This window comes from Maniola jurtina, chromosome 8, assembly GCF_905333055.1.
Source record: "Maniola jurtina chromosome 8, ilManJurt1.1, whole genome shotgun sequence".
Classification (NCBI taxonomy): domain Eukaryota; kingdom Metazoa; phylum Arthropoda; class Insecta; order Lepidoptera; family Nymphalidae; genus Maniola; species Maniola jurtina.
In genome coordinates, this window is record NC_060036.1 from 8954066 (window position 1) to 8979045 (window position 24980).

The window sequence follows — 24980 nt, forward strand, 5'->3', positions numbered from 1 at the left end:
ATGCGTGCAAATTATGCACTTCTTATTAATCTAGTGGCCGGAAATTGCAATGGCTCTTTAAAAGAGGTGTTTAAATGGCATTGTAATTCATACTCAAATGTTAAAAAACTAAGTGTTTGGGACGTTCTCATAATATACATATCAGTTATTTCACTATTCGGCCAAAATACGAAAAAAACCTCTAGTAAGTTCATTATACCTACTTACGAGTGCCCGATAACACTTAAACGACTATACCTTGAGTATTTAATAAATATAAAGATCCTTCAATATTGGATATATTTATCATTTGATTCACACTTTTTGGGTTGGGGGTTAAAAATAGAGAGCCTGGCGGAGTGACAATGTTCCGAAAGGGGAAAAACAAAGAGTACAAAAATAAATTCAGTGTGTTTATTTTGATGTGTGTGTATTGTCGCCACAGATCGGGGAATAAACTGTTACAGTATAATTAGGTAGTGAGAATTTCTACCGGAAGATAGTCTGCGACCTAGGTGTTAGAGACACAAAGGCGCGAGCTCGAGGTTAGCCGGTTAAGAACGATAATGCCACTTAATAAATATGCAGCAGGCGAAGTACCATTAATTTGCCATTGTGAAATAGGAATCTCGATTAAACTATCGTGAGTGATATTCACCAATATTGTAGCATATAAAAAGACTTTACTTGATTCGACCTCACGGACTGGCTAATCTAACAACGCATAGCCTAAACCACTACTGTTAGAAACCTGTGAGGAGGAGGAGATGACAGGAGGTTCCTTTTATGTCGTATAGGGGTGGCTCTTTCAAAATCAATGGTAGGCACTCACAAAGAAAAATTTTTGGAAATTATACCATGATTATACCCTTAATAGGGGGTGAAAGTTTGTGTAAAAGTCCGTCACATATCTAAGTTATATTCGTGAACATCACAACATTGATTGATATTTGGACTTTCGATTAAAAGTGTGAAAAATTAAGAAGTATGTGTTTTGCGGATTTTCGGAAATTCTACCCACTTACCAATTTTCTAAAATTATTCTCGGGGAAACCGGGCGTGTCAGCTAGTTAAAAATATAAAATAGTATGTACCTAGTAAAATTCTGCGACGCGAGCGCAGGTCCTTTGGATAAGGCTTCTTAGGGTCTTTATTCAATTCATTAAAAAGAAATTGAATAAAGACCCCGGTTAAAAACTAGTCGGGTATTGGTACTCCGACAAACACGTGAGTTAAACCGTGATACATTTATTACTTATACTTATGTACATTTATTATTCATATTTACCTACTTTTGTATAAATCAGTGAGTTTGGATTGCGCAACAGTGATGTCTCTTCGAGTATGACCTCCGATACTTAGGTATTTGAGGACATACCCGAGGACATAAACAAAGCGCATAAATAAACAAAGGGTTTTAAAAATAATATAGCTGTATTAATTAACATAAATACGTATCCAAGCTAATGCCTGCAGCACTCCGGTTTCGCATGGGTTTGAAGAAGAGTTTATTTCTAGTGCGCTTCAACAGAGTTTGGCTCTTTTGAATAACTTAACCAATCCAATTCAATAAATTTTGCGGATACCGTCTAGAACCAAATATATAAAATATGCAGTTTCAAGTTACACGGGCTCAAGGATTTACATTCAAATGTTAAAACCCGTGTAAAAATACTAGATATTTTTGCGGAAATCTGGCAAATCACAGATATATTAGTTTCTAAAACGTGTCAACGAAATTTCACTGAGTTTGATTGGTTAATATTCAAATGAGAGCCAAACTCTTTTGTACGGAGAGCATTGAGGAGCGCGCTAGGGAAACTTCTCTTATGAAACATGATTTCATAATGCAATCGTGAAACAGTTTTTAGGGTTCCGAATCCAAAGGGTAAAAACAGAGCCCTATTAACGTCATTCTGCTGTCTGTTTGTTTGTCTGTCCGCGTGACACAAGTCTATAGCTTATAGACTAAATGACTTACAAACCTAAAATTTTGGTATCTGGAGTAGAACCTTGACCGAAACTATGGGATTAGAAATTCAACTAAATTATTTTTCATGGGGGCTCCCAGTATATGAAAGAGTAGTCAGAAAAAAAAATCTTACCCTATCTCAAAAACTAAACTAGCTAGGAATATGAAATTTCGCTATATTATGTACCATATATACTTACTGTATTTAAACAACAAATACTGAATACAAAGATTCTATAAAATAGTGTCTAAACTGTGACCAAAACAATCAAACATTTTTTGGGGTTTTCTTTTACGTTTTATTCCGATGTTCTAGCTAAGAAAAGAAATATTTCTTACACCCAAAACATGATTTTCATAATTATGTACGGAACCCAAGAAGAGCGAGGCCCGACTCGCACTTGGACGGTTTTTTTTCACATGTCTTTGGACACAGTCAGCTTGATTTATTTTATACATATTATACACACGGCACAATATGTAAATTCCATTTTCTTGCGAAATGTTTTAAGGTAATTTGTGTTATTTGTATTGTGCTAATTTTAAAAATCACGTTTTCAGTTCAGAGTCCTTATTATATCCAAGGGTGAATACATGATAAGGCTAAAGTTCAAGGACTTATTTAAATGGCAATTAAAAAATCAGATAAGTTCGTGACGTGCTCGTAAAAAGAACAATTTTATATAGGTTGACGATTAAGCATTTTTTAATCTAGGTCTTGGAATTTAAGCACAGTTATTACAGGTACTTAATAGACGAATGATTTGAAATGTTCTAGGACAATTCTATTTTATGTGTTCCTGCGTCTGTACGCATTAAATAGCTTTTGTATGCGACATCGTCCGCTTTGATATATTTGATTAAATATAGCCTATTGCACTAGGGAATAATATACCTAGCTAACAGTGAAAGAATTTTCAAAATGAAATCATCAGTCCCGGAGAATTGTTCTTGCTTCTAAACTTAAAAACTTTACCTGTTTATAATATTAGTGTAGACACAATATTACGAATACTAAATGCAGTCTGTATTTATCACTTCTGTTGGTGACTTGTTCAAGGTTAAACCACTAAATTGCTTATTGTAATACATACAAAATAATATTATAAGCTAAGCTAAATTGTGAAGCGAGAATATCTTAGTCTTATGGAAAAATCACATCACACTTTACACTAATATTATAAAGGCGAAAGTTTACGTGTGTGTGTGTGTGTATGTTTGTTACTCCTTTGCGCAAAAACTACTGGACGAATTGGGCTGCTGAAATTTAGAATGGATATAGATTATACCTTGGATTAGCACATAGGCTACATTTTATCCCGGAAAATCAAAAGTTCCCACGGGATTTTTAAAAACCTACATCGACGCTAACGAAGTCGCGGGCATCAGCTAGTAGATAATAAATATACTAATGACTTCTAGTAATACCAATTATTTAATTGCAGGAAACGAGACAATAACATTTATTATATTAAATAATACGATAATTCATTCATTACTTGAAATGTCTGATTCTCTATTCCCTACAGCAATGCTCGTAATAGCTTAGAAGCAAAGGTGTACAAAAATTATGCAGGTACTTCCTTGTATATACTTAGATTTAAATACTGGTACTTAATTTAAATACTCATCATTAAAACATCGAATTACATGATAGCAAAAACTTAGATATTCTAAAATGAAAATTAACTGATAGTGGCTAAATAATGATACCTAGTTATCAAGCGTGATTCACTTTGTTCGCATACAAATAATGACATCTTTGTATTTTAATTAAATAACAAATAACAAAGAATGGGAAAAAGTGGCAGACGATCGCTAAATTCCATTTAAAAATTATAAAAACACGACAAGTAAATATTTTGTCCAAGGCAAAAACCTGACAAAATCATTTGAAGACATCCACTAATATTTTAAAACATACATGGTGCTTTGCAAACAATCGGTATTGTAAATATTTAAGTCCAAAAAAGATTGAAGCTTTTAATTTAGTCTTAGATAGCTTTCAGTTTTTTTTTTGTAATTTGTCATCTTAACTACGGATCTGGTGGGTTTTCGGTTAACAAATATATACTTCTACTTGTTCTTTTTTGTTAGCCCTTATTTATCCATTGTTGGACATAGGCCTCCTCGTCACGCCATTCTTCTCGGTGTTGGGCGACCCTCCTCCAGTTATCCCTGCAAGCGTGGTGATGTCTGACCAACGGGATGGTTGTCTTCCAAAGTTTCTCCTTGACCTTCATTCCAGTAGCAAACAAGTCCTTCGGTCATCTGTGGTCCTAAAGACATGCCCTGCCCATCTCAATTTCGACTTGGACACTTTCAAAACAATATCAGTTAATCCCGTTCTTTTCGGGATTCTGGCGTTTGGCACACGGTCAATGAGTGATATACCCAGCATGACCCGTCCCTTTGCTCGTTGTGCCATTTGCTGTTGATATTATTTGTTTTGTCGGTTTCCATATTTCCGAACCGTAGGTTATGACTGGCAGCGTACATTGTTCGAACATACACCGCTTGAGATAGATGGGGATCTTCTTCGGATAGTTTGTTGAAAGCAGACCACCTGAGTTGGCAAAACAAATAAACACACTTTCGTTTTTAAAATATGGATACCACAGTGATTATATATATAGAGTATGGATTATAGCGCGTTTTTTACTAGAGAAATAATTATATATTTATACTTATGTATATAATATAATATCTAGTTACATGGTGCTTGCTTACTATGTACCTAACTGTTAACCTTCTCTTAGATCAACCCAGTTGAATAGATTAAACTATAGTATAAAGCAGATTAATTACTATTTCTTCGAATTGTAGTGGTCCTTTATAATAAGTTTCCACAAGGAAAATTGTATCTTATTGCTTAGAATAATCCTTGATTTATTGTTACAGGTACATACACATCCACATTGCCATGAATTTACTTACGTAAGTACTAAGTAGTGTAAATGTTTTATTGAGTTATAAATTATACCTCTGCGAAGTTATAATTTTATTATGTTTGTGATTTAGGTGACGGGTAGATTTTAAAATACACATTTTGATATACCTAATTGTTAACCTAACATTAAAATGGAGTTATTTAATGTTATCATCACCATCATCATCATGTCAACGTTAGATTATAACATCTCAAGTCTCAGTCCTTCGCCAGTCCACTACTGAGCACGGGTCTACTCTCTAAATGTCATAATCATCTACGCAGGTCAAGTGCGGATTAGTAAACTTCACACACCTTTGAGAACATTTTGGAAAACTCTCAGCCATGCAAGTTTTCTTGCGATGTTTTCTTTCTTCCGGGTGTTTTCCTTGCGCGTGCGCGGTATCGAACGGCAGGTAACTAGATCATGATTAATTAGATCACTCCACCACACGAGTAGATATTATATCTACTCGTGTGACTCTACGCTACGTTTATCGCTTAGTACTGCTCTTGAATCACCTCCAAGCTCTATCACCTCCAAGCCACTCAAGTTTAAAGACACGAACTTCTAAGTAGTATATCACGATTTTTTCTACATATATTGTATGACGTGATTGCTACGTACTGAATTGCCAATTTGCGATTGATTGATTCTGGTCACGCTTTACATTGTGTGATAAAAATATAATATAAATTAACGCCTTAAAAATTACAACAACTTACCTACGTATGATTGCTGAGGTATTGATGTTTATCATTCCACATAGTTTTGATATTCCAAGCTATTAAATTCCATTTAATGCTATTTATTCTATTTAATTCCATTTTGATTTCTAAGGTAGGTCTCGCCAAAAAAATGTAGATATCAGTTAGAGGAGAAAAGCAAGATGAGTCTTGAAACGTGATAAGAAAACACTTCTTTGATAAAGCCTGTATTGTCTTAAAGGGGACTCACCGATTAAATTCATAGTGCTATTGACAGTTTCATTGTAAATAGGGACATAACAATATTTATTTACTTTATCCTCATACAATCAATAGTAACTAGTTCTTTTGTTTTATTTTATGTACTTACTTACTAACTTACAGCACTAGACACTCGCATTCACAATTATCATTTGTATGTCGGTTAGGGCCGTCAGGCCACGCACGTGTTCCTGGACTTAACAGGGCTCTCTCCGTCACTCGCTTCATACAATCGTAGTTCCAATTTCATTTGAATATTAAGCAACCAAAGTCCATGAAATTTTACAGACATATTCTAGAAACTAATATCTGTGTCTGTGGTGTTTTAGATTTTTCTAAAAATATGTAGTTTTAAAATTACAGGGGCTCAAAGATTTGTATGTAAATTTTTAAGACCGCGTAACTTGGAAACCGAATATTTTAACAGAAATCTGGAAAACCACAGACAGATATTAGTTTCTAGAATATGTCTGCAAAATTTCATGGACTTTGGTTGCTTAATATTCAAATGAAATTGGAACTACGTTTGTATGAAGCGAGTGACGGAGAGACCCCTCTTAATGGGCACACAGAGTCTGGGGGGGTACTTTTAAGTATTCCTAAAGCGACGTGGTTATCTCTCAATAATCTGTTTGTTCTATCGGTTCTATGGTTTGGATGGACTTTGGACCAATAAAAATACGCTGAAGGATACTTATGAGGGAGATCACATAGTAAGACTTAATTGCAAACTTAATAACTTAGTAGACTTCATTGCAAACTTATGGTATTGTCAATTTGTAGCCATTGTTGTAGAGTCTACCTGTGCTTGTAGCGATGTTTTAAACGAATTATCACACAAATATTCCAAAAGAATTTTGAAGTGTCAAGCAATTCCTTATTATTGTAACTTCATTTGTCAATCATCTTTTGTAAAACAAATTGAAAAACTGAGGAATGATGACTTCATTTTGAGATTCCGATTCTTTGATTTTATGTTAAGTAAAGTGCCTTATTTGTAAAATTCGACAAAGAATAAGTACGTATTGCTTGCTGTGTGTGAGTTGTGACTGTCATTTAAAACTTCATGCAGTTTTTAAATTAACTTACTTCATTAGTAATTACTGAGATACGTTATTATGAAGGTCATAAGCAACTGACCCCCTGTACTATATGCTATAACTATTAATCAATCACGGCTCTGTTGTATTTTTAACCCCCGACCCAAAAAGAGGGTTGTTATAAGTTTGACGTGTGTATCTGTGTAACTGTCTGTGGCATGAGGCATCGTAGCTCTTAAACTATTGAACCGATTTTAATTTAGTTTTTTTTGGTTGAAAGGTGGCTTGGTCGAGAGCGTTCTTAGCTATAATCCAAGAAAATCGGTTCAGCCGTTTGAAAGTTATCAGCTTTTTTCTAGTTACTGTAACCTTCACTTGTCGGGGGTGTTATAAATTTTTAATTTACACTTGTATGGACTTATTTTAGGACTAGATAGGTAGGATAATAATAATTAATACCGGTTTTTCACTTTAATAATGTGTGATCATAAATTCATACGAATTTTACCGTACACCACAGTAATTAAGATTATTAATAGCAATTAGTTTCTTGACTCTGAGTCCTTTGTTGTACGATATAAATAAGTCTGCGCCTTTTTTGTTTGAATCCATTGCGCGTTGATTCTATTTTGTCCTTTTTGAAGCCGATGAGTGTTGCTGTTCTGTGATTCACTATTTCAGGAATAAGTATATCCCTTCTGATTTACAATGATCTGATGAAAATTTAATTATGTACTTCGCTTAGTAATAGGATCGTCTTGTTTTGTGTTTGTATAAAGGTTAATTAGAGGCACACAACTTATATAAGTTAACAAAGTCAAAGACAAAGTCAAAAACATTTGTTCAAAGTAGGTACTATTGTACACCTTTTGTTTGTTGGATTTGTTAGATTTAAAAGATGTTATAGTGGTGATAATTAATTACGTAAACTTAATACTAAAGCTACACGGGTCCCAAACGCGCCCAAGTCTGAGAAGAGCCCACAACTCAGATGGGTTTTTTTTATCATCACTGCTTACCTAATATCAATGCATTAAGTAAGTACGCTATCACGATTCACGACTAAAGGTACGAGTAGTTTTAATAAATGCTTATTTGATGGGTTTTTAACGCATACTAAATGGTGATAAGCTAATTTTCAAGAGTGTTCATTGTAGGTCGATTATTATAATACCGATTACATAATTATAATACTTTGAAATGCCGACAGACGTTGGAATCTCAAGATGCTAAGATAGCGACCTCGCACTGGAAACGCATCGATGGCAGACCTCCACTAGGTGGCTGGTGGACAGATGAAATTAAACGAGGCCCAGGCGTGTGGAAGTCCTTTCAAGAGATCCTTGACCTACAACGGAAGTTTATGGGTTGACTATGATGATATATTACATAGTAGGAAAAACTCTCTGACTGACCATCAACGTATAGACCCCACTAAGAAATGATTTTTAGTTCCACTTGAAACGAAGCCGGGTTAAGTAGGTTCATGTAATTTGTCTTGGTGGTTGCTTTAGCTTCAATACATTATAAGAGTAAATACCTAATATGATCATTTAAATAAATGTAATATGTATATCTAATAGTTAAAATACAGAAAAACAGATTTTATGATTTGCACTTGTTGTGTTTTTAAGCACGTTGGAACTGTTATCATTTGTAACTGGTTTGTTTTTACACTTTTTATAAAATACTAGTGCCCACGACTTCTTCGCGTAGATTTAGATTGTGGAAAATCACATGGAAATTATTTGAATTTTCGGGTTAAAAAGTAGCCTAGATATGTCCGTGTCCGGGGACCATCTTTAAATATCAAATATTAAAATCGGATTATGGGTCGTGAAATGGTGATAAACAGACACACTATTGAATTTAATAATATGGGTATTAGGAAGAGTGGATAATAGCTTTAATTTAATTGATTACAGAATATTATTCGTCATGATGGCTTTTGTAAAATTGAATAGAACAGAAATATGTAAAAGAATAGGTAATTCTAGTTTTTCATGCGGTTGTTAAGTTGTATCTTCTCATATTATTATAATTATCTTATAATTATAATATTATTAAGATGAATCATAGAGATGCTCTATTCTCTTTGATAGTATAAGGCTGTTTTAGCCTAAGTAGGTACCAATATAAAAAATTGTGCGAGCAATATGAAATAATATTATAGGAAGTGCTTTTTAAGCGTATAGGTTCGAATCAAGGTGCATAATATTATTATTGTTGCACAATATGCAAATATACTTGAGTATGACCAAACTCTACCATAAGGAAAAAATGATATCTTCAAACTTTTCCCTAGAAAATCACACAAGATTTACCGATGGGTTTTACGGGTTCGATTAGTTCTGATCAAAAAAATTGAATATGAAAATCTAATATCAATGGAAAGTTTAGTCTCACTAAGACACCAGCGTGGCTAACTAGGTGTAGCGCTTACTGTTTTTCTTTCCTAACATATTATATTCTGTTTCAGAAAATCCCTAACTCATCCAACAGGATTCTAATGATCATTGGTGTCAAAATACCCAAGAAAATCCAGTTCCATGATCACATAAAAAAGCTAATTGGAAAAAGCTGATCAAGGGCGTAAAGAAGCTTTTAAGCCTAGCTAAAGTGCATCGTAGTAGATACAGTTAAATGAAAAAAAATTGTTTCCTTTGTAGTTAGGGGCTAGTTTCTCATAACAGGAGTTTTTGTTTACAAACGATAATAAACTTGAATGATGCGTTTATGGGCTTTTTAATCATGACCCTAATTTTGACAAGGCGTAATTGGTTTCTTGGCTTTTTATTATAAACTGTAATTTGAGTTTTTGTTTGACTGGCAGACCATACTTCATCATTTATTACAGGAATCCTATGATATGAAAATGATAAAATATACATAAATCCAATCGAATGCGGGTTACAGTAGCTATCTAGTAGTGGCTGTTAAAAATACACTTTCATGCCCATTGATTAAAAATTTGTTCATGATTTTTCAAATGATCGGAATAATCATCAGGATATGATTATTGACATATGAGGATATGACTTTTCTACACATTCTGAGCCGCATTTTTAATCCTCTATGCAAGATTTTAAGTAGCTAATCTTTTGGTCAGTTCTAAAGTTATTTATAGCTAGTAAATAACTGCTTGCATAGCGCAGCATGCAAGCAGCGTTGATCGCATTATATTGGCCGTTATCAGCTGTCAATAACTTTTTGTATCGTGACTTGCACTGGACACCGGCCAGATTTTCCGCCGTAGAGCCTTCAAACTCGATCGAAACGAAAATGTAATTAGCGATGTAAACAATGCAAGAGACGCAAGGCGGCATTCGTGTGACGAACACCGCGCTTGCCGCACGCGCGCCTGTACCTGTTCAGGTACTAATTTATCGGTAGTCGTAAAGTTTAGGAGGTTTTTTTAGATAGTACTAAAATGAGAAGTAAAGCCAACTGTATGGGGAAGAAAGTGATTATAATACCCTTATCGCACTCGGTCTGTGGATGATCTTGACATTGCGTTCCCGTGAAAATCTTTGCCAATTTTGTCGTGAGTCTCAATACTTTTTGTAACTAAATTTTCAGTGCCAGTGGCTCTAGTAAATCGTTTTCATGGTTGACTATTCATCTTAAGTAATTATGCGGTTACCTTGTTATTTGCAGGATATTGTTTTAGGGTAATTGTTATGGAGATGTGAATGAAGTTGCTAGTGAGTCGCAAGTATCTAAGGTACTCAGTACTAACTCGTAAGGATTAGCGGAAATAACGATTCAAACTGTCGTGTGAAATACTGACGCGGTTTGAGTATGTGGAACTAATATCTGTTTGAAACGGAATGTATCCAGTACATACTTACCCTTGCTCCGGTTATAAAGTATCTATATTGCGTGATATAGGTACTTTATATATTATATTTGTATCAGTGTACTGAGGAGGTTACGAAGTTGATATTTTTTCTGTCCCTTTCAAGGAGAGGTTGGCAATGATTTTCTGCCGGTCACGTGCGTCGATGCGTTCGCGGCTCGCTGCATTAGTTATTGGTGATGTGAACTTGAGCGTAATAAGCCGTTAAATTATATTTTACACGATATATAGAGCTATTATCGTTATAAGTCAATTATTCTTTATATACTAAACATTTATTATAATAAAAATCTTAAAATTAACCATAAGGTTTAACGACTGCCTATTAAAAATTAGTATTAAATAACTGTAAAGAGATAAATGGATTAAATCACTGCTCTGTAGTTCTAATATTAATATGATTGACCAATTAGGTACTTTACGTTATCTCTATCATGTGACATCCAGTCATGCGACTGAAATGGACAAAGGATCATCAAATCCGCTTCTCATGAAACGATCTTATTAGATAGGTACTTACCTACTAGAAAACATCAGTTAATTCTAGCTATTTTTTAACCCCCGACCCAAAAAGAGGGGTGTTATAAGTTTGACGTGTGTATCTGTGTATCTGTGTGTCTGTGTATCTGTGTATCTGTGTGTCTGTGTATCTGTGTATCTGTGTATCTGTGTATCTGTCTGTGGCATCGTAGCGCCTAAACGAATGAACCGATTTTAATTTAGTTTTTTTTGTTTGAAAGGTGGCTTGATCGAGAGTGTTCTTAGCTATAATCTAAAAAAATTGGTTCAGCCGTTTAAGAGTTATCAGCTCTTTTCTAGTTTTCTTGTAGAAAAGGAGGTTAGATAACCGTTAGGTTCATAATATTATGTCAATAGACAAATGTCAAGCTGTCAAGATGGACGTTGCCTAAATACATAATTATTTATTTGAAAATGATGTTTTGGAAAACTCAGATACTTTGGATCGTCGGGGGTGTTATAAATTTTTAATTTACACTTGTACATTTACATTGTAAAAACTTTATATCGTTCATTCCAAGCAATTCAAATGAGTTTTTTGTTATATTCCTCGTAGATCTTAATGTCAAACATAAGATAACCGCCAGAAGATAGATGCTCTCGAGATAATAATCGTGACTGATTATATGATAGTAGGCAACCAAGTGATAATTTGGATATTATGTAACACGATACCTATAGGTAGGTATATATTAAAGTTTAAGGATTTTGTCACATTATTAGCAGTGATGCGAATCGAGCTTGTGTTTAATCTAAACTTATATGTGTCACGCTGAAACTATTAAACTGATTTAAACCCAACTTGGCATTATGGTTAAGACTCCGGGTCAACAAATAGGATAGGTTTTTATAGCAAAAAAAACAATAGGAATTCGGAATACTAGTAATTAGTTAACCTTTCGTAAGATATTTTAAATAACACTTAATGTTTACTGTTGTTTGTTTGTTAATGAATTTCGTAATCCTTTAATGCTTTATTTTTAAGTAATACAAGTTCTTAGTCACTAATATTAGGTACGTGTGATAATTTTGATTTGATTTTTTGTCAAACAGAATCCAAAATCGAGATAGTATTATTATTTAATATAGAACGGATGTTTGCCAAAAACGATTAACGTATCGGAAGAGGAAAATTAAGGCTCGCTGCAAAAACTGCTTTGTTCGACGGTAACCAAAAAAGTGCAAAACGAACTTCGACCATTTGTAAACAGTGATTGTGGATTGTGGTGATGATAGTGCGCGAGTGTTCGTCGCGTACTTCCTTTTCTGAGGAGTAAGGAAAACTGGAGGCCGAGACGTATGAGGCGTCAGTTGTCGTCCAGCTGACAACAGATGTTATTCCGGTTGAAGGCAGTAAGTGTTTATTGTATTACAATTTATTTTTACGATTTTCGCACTAAAAACCGTTTTTTTTTTAATCTAGTACCTATTTGATGCCCGTGACTCTGAACTTCTCTGATTTAGGATTTAGATTTTGAAATATGTCGTGGCAACTCCGATTTTCCGGTATAAAAAGTGGCCTATGACAACCTCCAGCTTATGCAAAAATCACGTGATTGAAAGACAAACTAGCAAACAAACACACTTTCGCATTTATAACATGATTGTGTACCAAGTGATTTATTTTTATCGCGAGGATTGCATCCACTCAGATAGATTTCATCGCGTGCACTGAGATCGTTTTGAATTTCTAGTAGGTACTCTTGAACTCTCCAGTAGGGTTAGTATGAGATTTTACATCACAAGCGTGTGTATGTTTGAATTGTTATCAAGAAAAACGCTCCCGTCGGTTCCACAGTTCACTCCATTTTGCGCGTGGCACTCGGCAGGTCACCCAACAAACTGACCCACCAGTTTGGCGAGCTAAAAAAATGTACTTAATATTTAAAAAAAAAATTAAAAAAAAAACCCACTCTTTCTTTACCCAACTTACTATACTTTAAAAGTTAATAAAAAACCTGTGGCTGGATATTAGTTCCTTAATACAAAAATATATATAATACATGTGAATATACATGTATTAAAGCGCGAAGTTTCGCAAGCTTCTGGCTTTCCGGATTGTGCTTTACAAAACCCTCAATAATAGGGGAAGGACAGACAAAACGGCATGGAATATTTAGCCGGGGACATTAGTTTTCGTCCTACTAAGTTAGGAGGTTAGGCTACCAAAAGCATACTTGACACTTAAAAATTTAACCTTAATTGTTTGCGTTAAGGAATAAATAAGGATAATAAAACACTTGTGGCTGGATATTTTTACTATCGAACGACTCCTTTGGCCATCTAAACACTTCCTAAAAATTATCCTTGGTTTTCCTATTTAGCACCCACAATAATATATTTGAATTTCAATAATAATAATAATTTATGATAGATGAAAAGTTTCACTTAAAGGAACTGTTAAATTATGTACCTGTGTCATATTTACTATTAGTGCACGTATTTAAAACAATAAAGATATTATACTAAGACTATGTCTGCGCTAATACAGTACTGTGTAGTCTGATAATAGTGTAATTACTGCTAATTACTTGATAATAAAACGAGTATGCAGTTTGTATGGCACTAAATGTTATGTCAAATATTCTATTTATTTTCTACTGTTGTTAGAAGAACAGTTGCTTGGCGGAAAACTCATCCTAGAGCTTTAAATTATTTACCATAAAAGGCAATAATTAATACCATTAAAGTTATGCGAAAGAAAATTTGTCATATAAGATCTCACGACACTCATTTATCTTTATCTTTATAAATAGTTTAGAAGTTACAAAGGTAGACTAAAATAGATATTAAATAATAGAAGTTGGCTAAAATAATCTCATAAATACCATTAAATACATTATCGTTATAAAAACCGGTTTAGTGCGACTCAGACTCGCGTACCGAGGGTTCCGTACTCGGGTTTTTTTTCGACATTTTGCACGATAAATCAATAACTATTATGCCTAAAAATAAATAAAAATCTGTCTTAGAATGTACAAGTAAAGCCCTTTAATATGATACACTTGGTATAGTTATTTTACAAGTACAAATTAAATACAAAATTAAAACCATTCGTTTTGCAAATTCAAATTCAAATTATTTTTATTCAATTAAACTTTTACAAGCGCTTTCGAATCGTCAAAATAATCTACCACTGGTTTGGAATGCCGTTCCTACCGAGAAGAACCAGCAAGAAACTCGGCGGTTGCTCTTTTCAAGTATTCAATTAACAATAATATGCCATATGCAAAAGGGATTCAGGAGCTTTTAACACGTTCAACTAACAAAGACGTTCCAAGATTACCACCACTAGGTATATTATATTAATTAATGGAAAGGGGACACGATTCTCGATAATGAGGATCACAATGAGATTTTATACTTTATATAATAAATAATTTGAAATTCTAATTTTGCTCACAGATAAAATAAATCAATCAATAAAACATATTTATCATTTTAAATAAATAATCGAGTTGTTTTAACCTTAGCGGCATTTCGCACTTCACATACGGATGCCAAGGATTCCGTTTATCAATGGAGAGCCTCTTGAGACGAGTGTATGAAAGTCAACAGTTTTACAATCAAAACGGAAGGGTACTGTCTCGTCTCTGTGATGAAAACGTTATCCTTCCTTTTTAACCGACTTCCAAAAAAGGAGGAGGTTCTTAATTCGTCGGAATCTTTTTTTTTTTGTCAGTCATGCCATGATATTATGCATTTTTGTCTGACTTCAAAAAGGTTCTAACTGGAAGGTGGAACTGTATAAGAAGAAATTGGAAGGAGTCCAAAGACGACTAGCTATAGGTATTTGTGGAGCATATCGAACAGTCTCCACTGAAGCCGTGCTGGTGATAGCTGGGCTTATCCCTATAGCGAAACTGGTAAGCGAACGCGCTAAGCTGTTCGATAGCAAGGAGCAAACACTTTTAGAAGTGCGAGAGGACACCTTGAAGGAGTGGGCAAACGAATGGTCGGGAGCAGGAAAAGGGAGCTGGACCAGAGAACTCATCACCGACCTGGAAAAATGGCACACTAGGAAGCATGGGGAAGTAGATCGCTGGCTGACACAAGCGCTCAGCGGTCACGGGGTGTTCAACACCTATCTCTTCGCAATCGGGAAAGCACCAAGCGAAGGCTGCTACTTTTGCGGAGAGAAAGACAGCCCGAGACACGCAATCTTCGAATGCCCAGGTAGTGCCGACCTAAGGGCAAAAGCGCTTCGACAGACGCGGAGGACGTGAATGCCCAAAATCTTATGGCGCGCATGCTGTCGAGCGAAGACGCCTGGCTAAGATATAGCCAAATGCTGAGAGCTACCATGATGCGAAGGGAAGAGAAAGAAAAAGAAGAAAAGAAGAGGATAGAGATCTAGGAGGTCAGCATGATGTAATGCGACGCAGTTCCGTGCTCACCTTGGCAGACATGGGGAGGTTATTTTAGTCCGTGCAAGTCGGACACACCCTGCCAGCAGGCAGAAGTCCGTAGGGATTTTTTCCTCCCCCGAAGAAGAAAAAAAAAAGGTTCTAAATTCGGTGAACATGATTATTGTTTTTAGTAGTTTTGATAAGAAAATAGACGTCGTTGTAGTTCGTGACGCACTTTGTGTGCGTTTCAGGATTAAAGCTATGGTTCCTTGGTGCTATAAAATGCGTAAAGGCGGCGTAAAACCAAATGTACACTAGCAACAAAACTTGCTGAAGTCAGCTCTGGAAAGTTACTTGTACTGTGTAAACACTCGTAAAAAAAAGAATTGCTGCAAGTTTTACGCAGTGCGTTTGTGCGTAACGAAGTACCCTATTTACTTTTGCGTTGTACGCATTGTGTATGTATATCGTGCTTTACAAAGCTCCTATTTTTAGGGAACGTGCCTTAGCTACTTATACTTACTTACGTTAGCTTTTGCCCGCGACTATCTGCATGCCAAATTTCAGTCCGATCCAGTTAGTAGTTTGAACTGTGCGATGTTAGATCGTTCAGTCAGTTAGTCAGTCACCTTTTCCTGTTTTTTAAATATATTTAGATAAGTAGCTTATACCCAGCATGCATTGCAATGCGATTCGTGCGTCACATTTTATACGTTGATGGTGCTAAACTGTGGAATCATATGGGTCTACGATAGTGATGGTGATACATTACCTACTCGTGACTTGAGGATAATCTAGGTACACAAAATAAATTAAGGAGGATAAATTGCTCTAATGATTTAAAATAACAATATTTACTTAGATGTGATAAATGATGTGCAGTATATGATATTCGCTCGTATTGAAAGACATTATTTTATTCACAAAATAAACAATACTGCGTCACGTTGGTTATTTTCCTGTCATCAATGTGGCTGAAAGAAGACTCTAAGATAAAACCTGACTTAATTTTTTATGACATGAGTACATTAATGTGCTCACGAACAGCATAATTATGTACTAACTATTAAATGATGCCCGCGACTTTGTCTGTGTAAGTTTCGGGTTTTCTCGTGGAAACTCATTGATTTTCCGGGATTGCAGGTACTTCCCTAGGATGCAAGCCCTGTACCTTTCATCAAAAATGATTAAGCAGATGGGCTGTGAAAAGCTAGTAGGCTGACAGACAGATACACTTTCGCATTTATAATATTAATATGGATTAACAAACTAACTACATATTATTATTACCAAAGTACAAAAATATTGCATTAGTATGCCGTAGTTTTTATATCGTACAAGAGACAAGTACTCACTTATACAAGTAGGTACTTAACACATTTATATACTTACCTTACCTGCTTATAAAAATTTGCACTGGACATTTTATAGGTACTAATCTATAAGTACGCCCCAAGTAAAGCCGGGGTTAGCCCGCTAGTATTCCAATTAACTAAGAACAATGTTCATAATTTTAGGGTTCCGTACTTCAAAACGAAAAAGGAACCCTTATGGGATCACTTTGTTGTCTCTTTCTGCCGTGTCTATCACGAAACCTATAGGACCGTTGACCTAGAATCATGGGTAGGTTGGTGGTCTTATAGCACAAGTTAAGAGAAATCTGAAAACCGTGTGTTTGTGCTTGACATCACAAAAAAAAATGTTATTTATTGTACGATGGTATGGAACCCATTTTTATATGGGTATTATGCCTAACTTTTGAACTCATATATATATTTTTTTTAAAGAATATTAGCCATGCTAATCATGACTAATACTCCCGTTTCCCTTCCAATTAAGCGTAAAGCTTGTGCCAGGAGTGGGTACGACAAAAGTGCAACGGGTGGGGTTTGAACCGCCGACCTTTCGGAATTCAGTCCGCTCCTCAACCGTTGAGCTATCGAGGCTATAAATATATTGCACCACAATATGTTTTATGGTGATATATTGTTTACTATACGTGGAAATTTCTCAGTGCATACTGCATAGTGTTAAACGAGTTCTGAAGGCCAAGTAAACACTAGTAGCCTGTCAAAATCTACGTAAAAGAACAAGTAGATTGAGGTTGCTGCCTATCGGAAATATACTTAGACTGAGCTATTATCACTTTTGTTATCACTTCATAATTGCTATAATTAGCACGATATGCTCAGTTGCCGGATATTTAGAAGTGTGTGTCAGATATATCCACAAGAATATTGGACGAGATGCAATTATAAAGTCATTTGATAAATTGACGAGTGATGATGAAGAATTTTAAGGTCGTTGTCTATTCCTTGCTTTAGCACTAGATTAGGGCAGGTTCAGCCTACGTTTCCTGGTTCCAATCGACTAAAGTGCATAGCAATTTCATAATATTGAAATTCCCGGTCGAATAATAATTTGCGCTATTTTCTATAAGTACAAAAATAGCGAAAAGGCGTTAAAATGTCAACGAAAGCTTATAGTAGTAGTACTAGTATAAAGCTTTATTGCAACAAAACACAGTAATTATTTAAATATAAAAACAAGGAGGAAAGCAACTGTGCTAGGTTGCAAAAACGGTCTTATCATTAAGGTGATTCTTAAAAGCAACCCACGCCTATGATTACAATATAATATATGTAATATTGAAATCAGAACAAAAATCTCTATTATCTGAAAATAATTCGGTACAAACACACACAAAGATAGCGAACGCATTCTATTAATTCATCCGGCATTATCTTCACTCAGACTTATTGACAAGGTCACGTCGTTATCCATTAAGAACGTAAAAATTTAATTCGTACAAGGCTGGAGAACTCTATTACGGTTTATAGTAAAACCTTTTATCTGTAGCGAAAGAGGAAAATCCCTGCACATTAGTGACTTTATTCTACATTTTATTCATGGAACAGAGCTAAATACATTTTGTTTTATCTATTTTTAACACCCGACCCAAAAAGAGGGGTGTTATAAGTTTGACGTGTGTATCTGTGTATCTGTCTGTGGCATCGTAGCGCCTAAACGAACGAACCGATTTTAATTTAGTTTTTTTTGTTTGAAAGGTGACTTGATCGAGAGTGTTTTTAGCTATCATCCAAGAAAATCGGTTCAGCCGTTTGAAAGTTATCAGCTTTTTTCTAGTTACTGTAACCTTCACTTGTCGGGGGTGTTATAAATTTTTAATTTACACTTGTATTTTATTCGATGATAATTTAGCCTTCTAACTGCGATCTTTTTTGGTGGTGAATGTTAGTAGGTTTAGTAGGTTTATGATAGAGCGGGCTAACCTGGAAGGAGCATGGCAGTTTCTACGTCACGTCATACTCTATCTAGCTCGCTAAATCGAATGGTCCCTTGTTTCACTATGAAATCCTAAAAATGTTTCTACCTAGGAATAGAATAGATTTTTATTCAAGTAGACTTTTACAAATGCTTTTGAATGCAATATTACTTATAATATATGAATACCTGGGCAAGTTTTTATTCTGAGACTTGTGAGAGAGTAAAATATGTGAAGAAATAAAATTAGTTTTCATTTCATAGAGAAACGTTATTTCGCTTATTGCAAGAAACACGGAACGCTTTATTAATAAATAGTAATAAAAAAATATTATTGTTATTAATAGTTTTCTCTCGAGTAAACGTTGTGAAATACGGCTCTGGTGGCGCGACAACCTTATTTTTATTAAGTATACCTCCTTACCAACAACTACCTACTTATTGTCACGAAACCAGAGTGAACTAGTGTGAGGGAACTCTCGGTTTGATCCAATCGACGATGGGTATGTCAAATAGTAGACTACTTGCGTCAAATTTACTAGCATTTTATAAGAGAAGAGTAATTATAACTCAAAATTTAAAAAACCCCCGACCCAAAAACCTCTATAGGAAAACTAGAAAAGAGCTGATACCTCTCAAACGGCTGAACCGATTTTCTTCGATTATAGCTTAGAACACTTTTGATCAAGCCACCTTTCAAACAAAAAATACTAAATTAAAATCGGTTCATTCGTTTAGGAGCTACGATGCCACAGACAGATACACAGATACACACGTCAAAGTTATAACACCCCTCTTTTTGGGTCAGGGGTTAATGAAACTAATAATTAACTATTAATATGTACAATGACAACTGTTATAAAGTATGGGACCACAGGGGACCGAATAAAGTTATGATTTTCTGTCGTAGTCGCAGATTTTTGAGCAACATAAGCACTATGTTATTAAATATTTTGCAATTCATCGCAGTTTTTTGTGGCCAGTGTTTGGTCACATCAAAAAAGTGACTGTTCTGTCGGCAAAGTCGTTTTATCGTGCCATACATTGTTCATGCCAAAGCAAGTCTCACTTATAAGCTACTTACTTTGTTGACTGTTGGTATCTTCATAAAGTTATACGTAATCTAATCGCAAATTCCATAAAATAAAAACTTATCTATACGTACTAACATAATAAAGAAGTTAAATTCGTAAGTTTGTTTGTTGGGGGGTAAACTCTAGAATTACAGAACTGATTTTGAAAATCTTTAACCAGTAGAAAGCTACATTATTCCTGAGTGACATGGTCTACATTTTATATTCAAAAAAATTAGGGATCTCTGCAAAGCTACCCGTGTGAAGCCGGGGCGGATCGCTAGTTGAATACATAAATTCTAAGTAAATACTTTGTAGTAGAAAACTGACATTATAACTTCTATATCCATATTAATATTATGAATGCGAAAGTGTGTCTGTCTGTCTGCTACCTTTTCACGGCCCAACAGTGTAACCGATTCTGACGGGTACAGGGCTAGCTTATATCCCGGGGACTGACATAGGCTACTTTTTATCCCGGAAAATCAAAGAGTTCCCACGGAATTCCTAAAATCCCATCCACTTAACCGATTTGTATGGTATGGTACCGATGTATGTTGAGTTCCTGTAATCGAAATAGGCAACTTTATCCCGGAAAATCAAACAGTTCCCACGGGATCTATAAAAATCTAGATCCACGCGGACGAAGTCGCGGGCATCCTCTAGTTTGCTATATTCAGCCTGCCCTATTTTCGCACCCCAAATCTAGTCTAAGTGATGGCACCACCCTCGCCCGTAGCATGCCGGCCTTGATTCTTTACGTCACAGCCTGCCCCATTTCATTAATTGACCCCATAAAAGAGGAATATTTTATACACACCCATTTGCGAGCAAATTCTAGGTTAGGTAGAAAATAAAGTATATGGCTAGGAACAATTAATATACTAGCAGTATTTCGTGCAGGAATGCTACAAAGGCATTTTGTCCGCCCAGATAATGCGCCGCCCTACTATATCACACATTTTTCTCGTACCTATCCATACTAATATTATAAATGCGAAAGTGTGTCTGTCTCTCTGTCTGTCTGCTACCTTTTCACGCCCCAACAGTTTAACCAATTCTGACGAAATTTGGTTTGGTTGGGTTAGCTTATATCCCGGGGACGGACCCGAAAAATCAAAGAATTCCCACGGAATTCCCTAAAACCTATCCGCTTAACCGATTTGTATGAAATTTGGTTCCGAGGCAGCTTGAAATAGGCTTTTTATCCCGGAAAATCAAACAGTTCCCACGGGGTCTTAAAAAACCTAAATCCACGCGGACAAAGTCGCGGGCATCCTCTAGTACATAATATATTTAGGTACCTTTGTTATGTCACACTAAGATTTTTCTGCCACTGCATCCGATATTTACATTTTTAAAGAAAGAGAGCCTAACTCATTTCCTTATGACAATAGAGTGTTAATTAATTAAAGTTAAAAAATTACTCTTTACCGCTTATTAAAGATACTTACTTATTGTAAAATCATAATTAAGTACTTCAGCAATTTATTACATCCTTTCGTGTTTAAAGGTTATCCAATTCTTGTTATTTATCCTTTCAATTTAATCGTTCACTCAATAGTTACTAAATGATACAACACCACCTATAAAATCAAGTTTAATATCGGTCAAAGCATTTATTTTGTGTCAATCGGTTAAATTAATCTATTGTGGACTGTGGTTTCAGTAATTATTTTTTCCATTAAGTTTTTAATTTTCCTTTGATGTTATAAGATAATAATGACATTGTTATAGAAATTCCACTAAAATTAATGCCACTTTTAATTTAAAAAATGTTATCCTTTTTATATTATTTTTATAATAAAAAACCATAAATTATAATTAAGTTGTCTTTTTAACTACTACCATAATTTTAGCGCTACTCAAGTTTTACTATACGATTTAGTTGTAAATTTTATTTATCAGATACAATTACAAAATTATAAATTCCCAAATTGCCGCTGCCGGCAATCGAACCCGGAATCTCCCGCTTAAGACCTCAGGCTGCATCAAAAAATTGTTGTCGTCAAATACCTACCTTGTGTTCTACAGGTTTTAAGAGGGGTCTCTCCGTCCCCCGCTTCATACAAACGTAGTTCCAATTTGATTTGAATATTAAGCAACCAAAGTCAATGAAATTTTGCAGACATATTCTAGAAACTAATATTTATATCTGTGGTTTTCCAGATTTCTGTTAAAATATTCGGTTTCAAAGTTACGCGGTCTTAAAAATTTACATACAAATCTTTGAGCCCCTGTAATTTTAAAACTACATATTTTTAGAAAAATCTAAAACACCACAGATACAGATATTAGTTTCTAGAATATGTCTGCAAAATTTCATGGACTTTGGTTGCTTACTATTCAAATGAAATTGGAACTACGATTGTATGAAGCGAGTGACGGAGAGAGCCCTGTTAAATTCTTGAGTCAAGTAATCACGATTTTGTCTTGCAAATACGGCAAATACAGTGTATTTTTATTAGTCACAATTTTATGGTGCAGATTACATTGGTTACGGTCACAGCCATGACAATGAAATACAAAGTAAGTCATCACCACTTCGGCATAAAGTCGCACTAGTCTAGTATCAAGAGAGATTATATGCTGTGTGTAAACAAAACAGACATTAAATGAACCGTACTGGTAGATCACATGATTCTGCAGTCGTTGCAATAAAATGAGCGAAGAGATAAACTAGAAAAATGAATGAAATGTGTGAGAATCGCTTCTTAACCCATCGAATATTTTTTTTTATATTGAAGATAACCTCGCGCCTCGGGGGTCCATCTTGGAATTAAGAGATCCCGGTTAATATATTGAATCTATATGTAATATGTATTTACTTTTGTAAGAGTTGGTAACACGGACCCGTGTTTCTGGTCAGTGGCCACTAACTTGCCTGTGTATCCGAAGCGCATTGTAAAATATAGAACATGATGATAGCTCGCGGATCCCAAGTACCTACGTCTAGACTCTGAACCCAGGAAGAAAGAAAAAAACACACGGATCCGTGGAGTAGGTAGGCACCGCTCTGATAATAATTTATGTAGCGCAATATTAGTCAAATAATTAACGATAGTAGTGCCTTGTAATGTATTTAATCTAAGTCCAGTAATTTTACATATTACTTACTTAAGTTGTTACCTCTTACAACCGCCTCTGTTCTTTCGTAGCTAAAAACAGTCGCGTCAACAATTTAATCAAGTAATCGTCATTATTAATTTAAATACTTGACTCTTTCAACATTCTCCAGACTTCCTGGCCTTATAATTTACGAATTTGTCGCAAGTGATGGATTGCAGGATGTTTGTGTACACGAACTACGTTGCAAGTTTTCCAAGTGTTATCTTGTAGTGCTAAAAATTTTATGATCGTTTTGCTACATTGTCTTCCGCGTTACTTTAAAGACTTGGGTAGACACAAATCGCTACGATTCAATATTTGAAGAGAGCAACCACCGAGTTTCTTACTGGTTCTTTACAGTAGTAGGCAATGGCATTACGAACCAGAGTGGTAGATTTAGTAGAAGATTTAAAAGCATTTATAAAAGTTCAAAAAAAAAAATACTAACGAATCTACCCTAGCTTAACTAAAGTGGAGTTTTTGAAAATCGATAAGAGGGTATAATTTCCAATAATTCTGAAACTCGTTTTTTTTAATTTTTTTAACCTTAAGCCAACTAACTTTCATGAATATAACAAGAAAATGTCATGCGTATGCGATTTGTAATACATTGCAGAAACTATGAAGCATGTATTATGTATGCACACTTCAGAAGCAGCGCGGTCCGTACGCACACTCCGTAGTGTGAACTGTGAACGCGTTGTACAATATCACGACTTCTGAAAGCTGCGTTAAATAGTTTACTGTCGCTCGTCTTTATGTTTGACCAGGCCTTTAGTTCTTGAGCCTTGCAAAAATACTACTACTTTCCTTCCTCGAGTTTGTGTGTCTTGGCTCTTGCCTAATCGCTAACCACTATCACTTCCGCATTCTATTTTTTTTTGTTGTTGAAGTATATATTTTTTGTTTTTCTTTTAAAATTTTGTAGCGACTCGTTAGTTAAAATCAAAATAACACCAATAACAATAGGTATAACAAGCTTTACGCTTAATTGGAGGGGAAAGGGGAGTATTAGTCATGATTAGCCTGGCTAATATTCTTAAAAAAAAATTGAGTTATCACCAAAAAATAAGGGTATTTGGCAGGGTTGAAAAATAATAGTTTACAGTTTTAACTTTTGTCAGAAATTTAATTTAATTTTAATTTTTACAGTATGATCTATAGTATACCGAAATCGAAGGGACCAGGAATTTTATTGTGTTATAAAGAGTTGTCGTTAAACGGAAAATACAAGAAAACAGTGTAATTTTAATAATAACTGATGACCTAATGACCTAGGTTTTCTTACAGCTTTTTCCTTTGCTATATTTTGGTATTGAAATTATACTTAACATAATATTACGAAAATTCGAAACAAAATTAAACTGGATATATACCTTATAACTACATAACAAATAATACTAATACGTTATTTTACGTCTACTCATTTTTCTGCAATTAACGATCTAAAACAGAAGCTGAGTGATGCGTTCCTTGGTTTCTGTACGAGCGGAGAGTCGAATAATCTTTTGATTGCTATAATTCGATACGTGACTAGCATCGGAAGCGAGCGACATGGGACCTTATATCAGTGCCTTTTAACATTAAGCTATTTGCAACCTTACTGCGAATAAAATAAGATTGACATTTGCGAATGGGTTAGTACGAGCTGCGTCCGATTTTGTCCCGTTTTCGTCCCAGTAAGGACAAACAGGAAGGTTTCTATTGAACAAGCCATTTATTTGTTGAACTTGAACCAACCGTTATGATTCATAGTACAGGTGTAAAGGTCATGCGACGCTCGTACAATACGTTAAATATTAAATAATTACTTTGTTTTCATTTTAAGTTTTTGCTAATTATAATAACTTATTATTTAATGCAGGACCTGAATTAAACAAACTAAGTTTAATTATAAT

At 35.0% G+C, this 24980-nt stretch overlaps 1 protein-coding gene across 5 annotated transcripts in view; it reads left to right on the plus strand.

The window, feature by feature from the left end:
• The window catches only part of LOC123867596, a 249170-nt gene that overhangs the window by 54654 nt on the left and 169536 nt on the right, over window positions 1–24980 (plus strand). Inside the window, exons 1-2 of one of the 5 annotated variants that reach the window (XM_045909697.1) lie at window positions 10228–10433; window positions 12321–12620. The exons of 2 other annotated variants lie outside the window; for them this stretch is intronic. The gene's annotated coding sequence lies outside the window, so the exon portion shown is untranslated. Of the gene's footprint in view, window positions 1–10227; window positions 10434–12320; window positions 12621–24980 lie in introns of those variants that run through there. 2 more of the 5 variants (XM_045909698.1, XM_045909699.1) reach the window with 2 other exon arrangements.